This window comes from Cydia pomonella, chromosome 25 (assembly GCF_033807575.1).
Source record: "Cydia pomonella isolate Wapato2018A chromosome 25, ilCydPomo1, whole genome shotgun sequence".
Classification (NCBI taxonomy): Eukaryota; Metazoa; Arthropoda; class Insecta; order Lepidoptera; family Tortricidae; genus Cydia; species Cydia pomonella.
In genome coordinates this window covers 6,758,928-6,767,415 of record NC_084727.1, presented here as the reverse complement: position 1 = coordinate 6,767,415, position 8,488 = coordinate 6,758,928, and positions in this window count along the sequence as shown.

Sequence of the window (8,488 nt, the reverse complement as noted above, 5' to 3'; positions counted from 1 at the left end):
CTTGTATATTAGAGAGAGACAGATTGCTTGGGGTGCGTAGTGGGCAACGCAGCCCCTCGTAGGGCTTCGGTCCCGGCTTTAATTTGTCTTTAACCTGTTCGTGGCTGGAATGCTTCGGTGATGATTTTGACAGCTGTACGTTTTATAGCGTTTTATGACAGAAGTTTAATGGCAAAGTTGAGGAGTTGTACTTGACGCGGCGAATGATAATCCTTATAACAGTTTCTCTAACTCGCTTTTGATAAGAATTAATTTAGGAAATAATTTAAGAAACAAGTTTTCATCGTATTTTTATTACTTAATTGCTACATTTCTAAATAAAAAAATGTGTTAAAGTACCAATAAGGATAAAAACATTTGACATTGACAGTTACTTCATAAAAAGAGATCCCTCTTAGGGATAAGTTCGCCTTTGTACTACCCAATTATATTCCATCTGATGTAATATTTATTTTTCTCGTACAATAAAGTGTTTACTTACTTAAAAAATCAACTATCATAGAGATCATCAATGAATGATTTAATTGTGTATCGTCAGCCACAGGGGATCATTTAAATGTTTTAATTCTGAGAGTAGGTATAACTTAAAAAATACTTTTAAAATACAGTGTAAACTATACAGCGACATTCAAGGGATTGGACGTTTTTTGACACTATAGAGTTATTGTTATATAGAGAGAAATTAATATTAAAGTAAAACAACACTAGCCAACAAATGTCGACGTTAAAAGGAGTGAATCGTTATATCGAGTGACGTTATATGGAGTTTACACCGTATTTTATATTTATTTTATATATGATATTCAATCACAAGTTAAATATTAGCATAGACTGTTATTTGAATTAGACATGGTAAAGTCGAAAAAAATGTGTCTATATTTATTGGACTTATAAATAGATCACCTGCGTACTTAATTCGGTACCTCTGTCTATTTCTTCGGCACAACCTGTAGCCGAAACAGTCTATAAAATTAATAATATAAATACTTACATTTGTTTCCCGTTTTTAACCTAGTTTGTCAAATCATAAACACAAAATACATTTGTCGAAAGTCTCGTAATCCAAGTTCTATTCCACATGTTTTCATGACAGCTCATGATATTGCCAACCACGAAGACAATTATAACTATTATGTGAGATTTACAATAAAGAGTACATATTGTATTCTATACACATTAATAATATGAATTACTATACTATACTAAACAATCTTAACGTCATAAGTCCCAGCTAATATTTAACAAATTTTCGTAATGAATACAGCATATTATAATCATTTTCGTTTTTTTGGTTTCATAAGTTACTATTTTTTTTAAAGCGGTTTCAAAAGACACGTCAAGATTGTTTGCACTTCTTCTGATGGAAGTATATACAATCAGGTTACTAACCTAACCTAACAAAAATATTTGAACATACCTTTTAGCGATCTACAATTTACCTATTATAGTTATAGAACCTGAAATCTTTAAATTTTTGAAAGAAAAATATTCTACATCAGATTCAACTTAAGTAGTAACTTTAGGCAATCATTGCGATGTTAGTGTTAGACCAAGCTAAGTGGGCAGCGATTTTGATAGGACAGACTTTGCATGTGTTAAGTAAACGACATAATTTCATAGAAGTTTAACATTTAAAATGTCTGTGGTATCAAAATCGTTGCCAACTTAGCTTGCTCTGACTCTACCTGCCTGTTTTTAATTTTTATTCAATAAATAAAACATTTTATATCTTGCGCGTCGAATCATAATCTCTAAGACAGTTCATTTTTTTACAAGGTGTAGTCACCTGCAATAATTTACGGGTTGAATATACACCTCGTTTTTTTTTTTTGATTTCTGTTAATTTCAAGGGTGCATTCCTGCGTTTAAATTAAGTAACTTTCTCAAAGTCACTGGTATTCTAATTAACTCCATTTTGGAGATAGTCAATAATTTATTTTTATCTTAAAACACCCTTACGAGCGTATACCCCTTAGGGTCTGTTTACAAATTGATTAGCGTTTAGTACGAGTGTATACATTTGCTACTAAACGTAAGTACTATCTCGGACGACCGATGTTCGAAATGACATTGATATGTCACAGTTTTCAAATGTTTGGTTGAATTCAATGTAATGCTCGTGTTACAACAACGCTATATGCAACATTTAGTTACTTTTTATAAAATAAAAAAAATGTGTCTTTAAACGTACTTACCCATACCCAATAAAAACATGGTGTATAAGGTCATATTGAGCAACTTTACTATGGGACCAAAACCGATATCGCAAAAAAATTTACTCACCCATAGAAAATCTCAAGGTCAAACAGGCAAAATGTATGAAACAGCCAATAGCCATTTTATTCGCGATTTTGGGGTTGGTCCCATAGTAAAAGTTGCTCAGTATGACCTATATATTCACCCAAATTATTGCAGGTGACTAAATAAATACCCTGTATGGAGCAGCTGTCACATAAAATGTCTGTACACATTTTTAGGAAGTATAGCACATTCATTTATTTAGAAATGTAAGTTTTAAGTAATAGAAAATACAGAAAAACATATTTCTTATATTATTTTTTTAATTAACCCTCCAAAAGTGATCTGGAGGAATCCTCATAGGGATCATCACGGATCCCTTTGTTTGACATAATTATTGAAAGTCATAATGTAATGATAGTCAGATTATCATCACTACATAGTATAAAATAAAACAAAGTCGCTTTCCGCTGTCTGTCCTAAGGTTATCTTATAGATAGGTTAGATTAGGTTTGTTTTATGGCAATCCTGAAATCCCGCGTTTCTCAGAAAAAAAGAAAACAAATTATGACTAACGAAAATGCGGACAAACATTTCATTATGACTTAAGACTTTATGGGAAACAATAGAGACCCGGATAATCATTCGACGCGTGAAGTATTGAAAATTTAGCACTAAATAATCACCACCATTTCAAAATATTACTTCAACACTTATCATTATTTTTTTCGCAACACTTATGAAAACTGAAATGACCTAGCTAAAGATAATAACATCGCCACTTCACAAATTACACATAAATCCCATATTACGTAATATGTTAAAACTAATTCACAACAAGGAAAGCCGGGCTTATCGCCAAATCTCTTCCAGGTTCATCGCCCTGTCTGCGCCGTGCTCTATCGCGCACGCTCGCGGCTCTACGTATTATAAACAGTCCTTTAGGCTCTACCCGGCCATTTTTATTTTAAATTATAAAATCTGTCTCAGAATAAAAATATGCCACTTAAGGGTCATATATTTTTTTACTAAATGTTTTTTTTATACCACGACGGTGGCAAGCAACCATACGGCCCGCCTGATGGTAAGCAGTCACCGTAGCCTATGGACGCCTGCAACACCATGCGTTGCCGACCCTAAAACGTCGTGTACTAAAGAAAAAGTAGATAACCTAGCTCTCCAGTAACTGACAACGGATTTGAAACAGCGTCTTCAAACAGTCTTTATCAAAACATTAAATGAATTAATTTGTAGCTCCCTAGTTTTTCTTTTTAAATAATTACAAAAAATATTAAAAATACAACTGCATCAGCCTATCAAAATTCAGCTTTCTAGCACTAACGACCACTTAGCAAAGCCTCGGACAGACAGACAGACAGACAGACAGGACAGACAGACATGGCGAAACTATAAGGGTTCCTAGTTGACTACGGAACTCTAAAAAAAACGAAAAAAATCAAACGAAAAATCCGGGAAATATCAAATGTTTTTTCGGGAATTTCACCAAATTTAGTTTCTTTTCCAGTTTATTCTGAAAAATTAAATATGTCGCACACAATGCCACGGATGAGTGATCACAGTGACAAAGTCAATAATATGCCAGAAACTACACAGTAGACGTGCAACGTTAACCTGTTTAAATTCCTAATTATAAGTACATATTTAAAATACAGGTCTAAAAAAAAGATTATTTTTCGGCTTTATTCGTTTTTTTGGAAGTTATGTAACTGAAAAATGCATTGTTTTTTTGAACTTGAAAAATACGAACCGTTTGGAAATTTTCCCGTATTTTTTCTGGGATCTTTAACGCTAGTACATGAAAAGTTTTTTTTGTTCTTTGGCTCGCATAATATGAAGAACTTTGTATGCTATGTTGTTTTCATTATGACAAAACGTCAGCATATAGTATCATATATATATATCCATCTCAAGAGGTGGATTCGATTCAAACTTTACATATCGAATTCGGGTAAGACATTAATAAGGTTTGTAATGTAATAAGGTTATGGTTGAATAAAGAAGTTTGAATACATACGCGATATACATATTTGTTATTTACATGAATCCTGAATACAATACAATCATTTGTTTGGACACTGCCATGATGTTTTTTAATGTTGTCATGTCGTAAGTAATATACGCTTATCGAAGAAACACAGGGCACTAAATAATTAATTAAGAACCTGTAAGTAATTTCAAATTAAAGATACAATTTAAGCCAGCTATCTGTTTTTACTTATATGCAAAATATTGTTCCATATTAATTAATATATACTTAGTACTAATAATCAAAGCATTATTTATATAGCACAAATCATGACACAAGTCGCCACCTATGTTGACCTAAGACAGTTATTTAGTAGATTTTTTGGGATCAAAAATAAACTATGCTTAGTACTAATAACCAGTGTTTTGTTGGAACGAAGTTGTCTCATCAACTCCGTTCCAACAAAACACAGGTTATTAAATATATAAACGTTTTTCTTCTCTAGATATTGACATTAAGTATAGAAAGTTTCTACTTATTTGCAAAAAATAGTTCCATATTAATTATATTTATTGATATATATAGCACAAATCATTACATAAGTCGCGTAATATATTGATCTTTTAACAGTTATTTAGTAGATTTTTTGGGATCATAAATAACCTATGATGAATACTGATTTTATTGAATACTAAAACGTTTTTCCCCTCTAGATATTGATATAGTTGACAATATTTTTACACTATATTTTTGCATACTTACTACAGTCAACAACCTTCGTTTGATTTTTTTTGTTTTTTTTTTTTTAAGTTATTATTAGAGGTAGGTAGGAGCTTTTAAGCATTTGTAAGGAATTTGTTTTCTCTCCTAACTCTTATAATAATCAAAAATCTCTAAATTCACGTGTTAGCGTCTCTTAATTGTCGTTTTTCATAATATAATTAATGACAGTTTTTTACATGTGCTTAAATTAAACTCTTACTTTTACGTACTTATCTAGGAGTAAATTCTAACGAGTAATTTTCAGTCCGTTCCGCTCTTAAGTTTAATAATAGTAGCTGCTCAGATCGTTGATAACTTAATTAAATATTTATGATATGCACTCAGTTTAAAAGACGAGTGTTGTGATTAACAAAAAGGCGTAAATTACCTGACAGCGTTTTAATTAAATATGTATTTCATTACTACATAATCTAGTGGCCGATTAGTTATAAGAGATTTACAATTTTGAGAAAAAGATACTGCGGCAAATTGTTGATAAATTTAACTAATGTTTGTCTATGGGTATCAAAGCTAAATGATAATGTTTTTAAGATAATACCTATCGTTTCAGTTAAATTGTTGTTTTAATTTTTAATGTCATTTTGTAAAGATGCACATTATGATTTTTGATGATGCACAAGTGAGAATAATATAGTAAATACCCCTATAATGGAACAAGCACCAGTAATGGGATGGTATGGACAAATCCTGTAAAACAAGTATTTAGGTACCATCAGTTTTTAATCGCTAGCAACATTTTACCATAAACAAGAGCCAAAGAGCTGCTAAAATTTAATTTTTCATTGATATTTGTTATTTTGAAAATGAATAGCGCCATACATTCCATGACTGGAGCAAAAAACCACAGTTTGAATTGGTTAATAATATTGAAACTAATTGCAGTAGCTTTAATTAAATATATAGAAAACATAAAGGACGAATTGGTCATTCAACTTTTAAAGCGTAAAGCGGTAGAAATTTTACAGGTGTCAGTGAAATATCAAAAACACTCCAAATTTTCTCTTAAATGTTCCATGATTGGTGCCGTTAACATAAATCCATGTAATTTGAAAAATATATTCGTTTAATTTTTTTCACTTCTCTTGCTCTGAATGTAGATTGTTGTTGTTCTAAAATGTGCGCAGAAAATTATACGCTTCTACTCTAGATCACTGTACTTTCTAAGTAGGTACGTTTCTTTTTCTTTTTTTTATGATAAGCAACTAAAATTTTGGTTGTAAATGGATGTGTAATACAATTTCCATTCTGATAGTTAACTCCCCATTCCATAAATAACGATATTTTAACCTAAATTGTTAATTGAAGGTAACCTCAAGAAATACTACTGAAGTTTATACTTAGCCAAGTTTTTAGCGTTCTATACCCAAAGGTTAAAACGGAAACCTATTACTCAGACTCCGCTTTCCGTCCGTCTGTCTGTCTGTCTGTTGATCTGTCTGTCTGTTGGTCTGTCTGTCTGTCTGTCTGTCCGTCTGTCACCAGGCTGTATCTCATGGACCGTGGTGGCTAGACAGTTGAAATTTTCACAGATGATGTAGGTATTTCTGTTGCCGCCATAATAACAAATACTAAAAAGTACGGAACCCTCGGTGGACAAGTCCGACTCACTACATGTATTCTACTTTACTCGTATTCGAAATGAAAAGTAGAGTGTTTAACTGCTGCTGAAAGGCACCATTTCACTCTCGGACTAATATTGGCTCTCTCACTGCATTCGGGCGCCAAACTACCTCGACAGGAATGGGTCACTTTGATCCCTTGGTTAACAATATAGTTACTATTAGTTTATAGGTAAGTTATATATCTAATAGTATGAATACACAAATCAAAATATTTAATAAATTAAGTAATTTGATTTGTTAAGTTGACTATAATATTGTCTAAAATAAATATAAGGATGTACCTATTAATGTAGGTAAATACTCCACAGAGCGGAACATTACCAAAATTTCTCTTTGTTTATAAATGCATTGTTTTTATGGAAAATGCATTGTTTTAGTTCGAGGACAATGATCTTTACCCGTGTCAAACGAAGCTTACGGTACACTATTGTTTGAATTATTGCATAGTTCTATGAGTATTGTATTTATTTACTATTGTATGTGCTTGACCCTTGTTACCCGACTGTGAGTGCTGAAGGAGGATTGTTTTTCATTTGTATACATACTTATATGTCCCTACATATGTATGTACAGTTGACTGAATGTAATAGAAAACATTTCATTTAATATTGTCTTCGGTTATCGGGTATGTTAACGGAATACGGAGTGGTTAAGAAAAAAAAGGTAGCAGCATATTATGTGGATTTTTCGTTTTATTTCGTTTCTCTATAAAATTAAATAGAATGGTAGGTAATAAAATAAAAGTGTGAATTGAAGTTTTCGCCTTTTATGTTACATCGCTCCAAACACTTTTAGGAAAGCGTCTTCTGAGAGAATTACTGAGGTGTTTCTCATAAAGATATTTTTTTTTTCTTTAAGTTTGATGAGCTTTTTAAAAACCTTATTCAATGGTATTTTATTCAATATTAACTCTTTTGATTTGACTTTACTTTGAGGTAATAGTTAAATGGAGTTTCCACTTTTTTGTACTTGCCATTTTTACGGATATTTGTCTCCCATAGAAAAACCTCCGTCTGAGGTTAGATTAGAGAGACTTCCTGACTACCCAAGATAAAATCCAGTTAATTGGTATAACTTATTCGTAAGATGATATTCCTAAAAGCACAAAACATGTTTTGAAAATGAAAATTCAATTGTAACATTCTGGAAAACGGCTAGTTATGGAAGGTGGAGGTAAAGAATGGAATTTTACCTACCTATGTTTTTTTCTGTAAATGCATATTTTATTAAGATGATAATGTTTAAATTAGGTTTTTATTTTATGTGAGAGTCAGAATGGCGGGTGTACCTAAATAAAATCAAATGAAAAGCATACCATATTTTTGTACCTAATTTGTACCATTTAGTACCTCGTTTAAAAAAATTTGTACCTCACGGTACGTAAAGTTATCATCAAAAAACAGGTCACCCGCCATCCTGACAGTCAGAATGGCGGGTGTACTTTATTACGCTATGTTCCCGTGGTTATTGATAAATTCTATAAAAGCCAAATTTTTGTACCTTTTTTGTACCTTCATATTCAATTATAATACGAGTCATTTTATTTGTGCTTTCCAAGTTTTACCCATTTTATTATTTGCTTGCTATTACAATTTTGCAGGCGTTATAATTTTTCAAGTTATCGATTTAATTTTTAAGAAAAAACGCTAAGGTACAATTATTTTTATTACGCCAGGATTTAGTACCTTTAATGTTTAATCTGTTAAGTTCAAATAACTCGTAAAATCATGTCTTCAAAAAGAAGATATGTAATTATGCTTACTGGTGAAAACAACTATGTATTTATTCTAAGTTCTCGTTAAGTGAAATGTAAATTACTTATAAATTTCTTTAACCAGATGTGTTCTTTTGAAGCTCT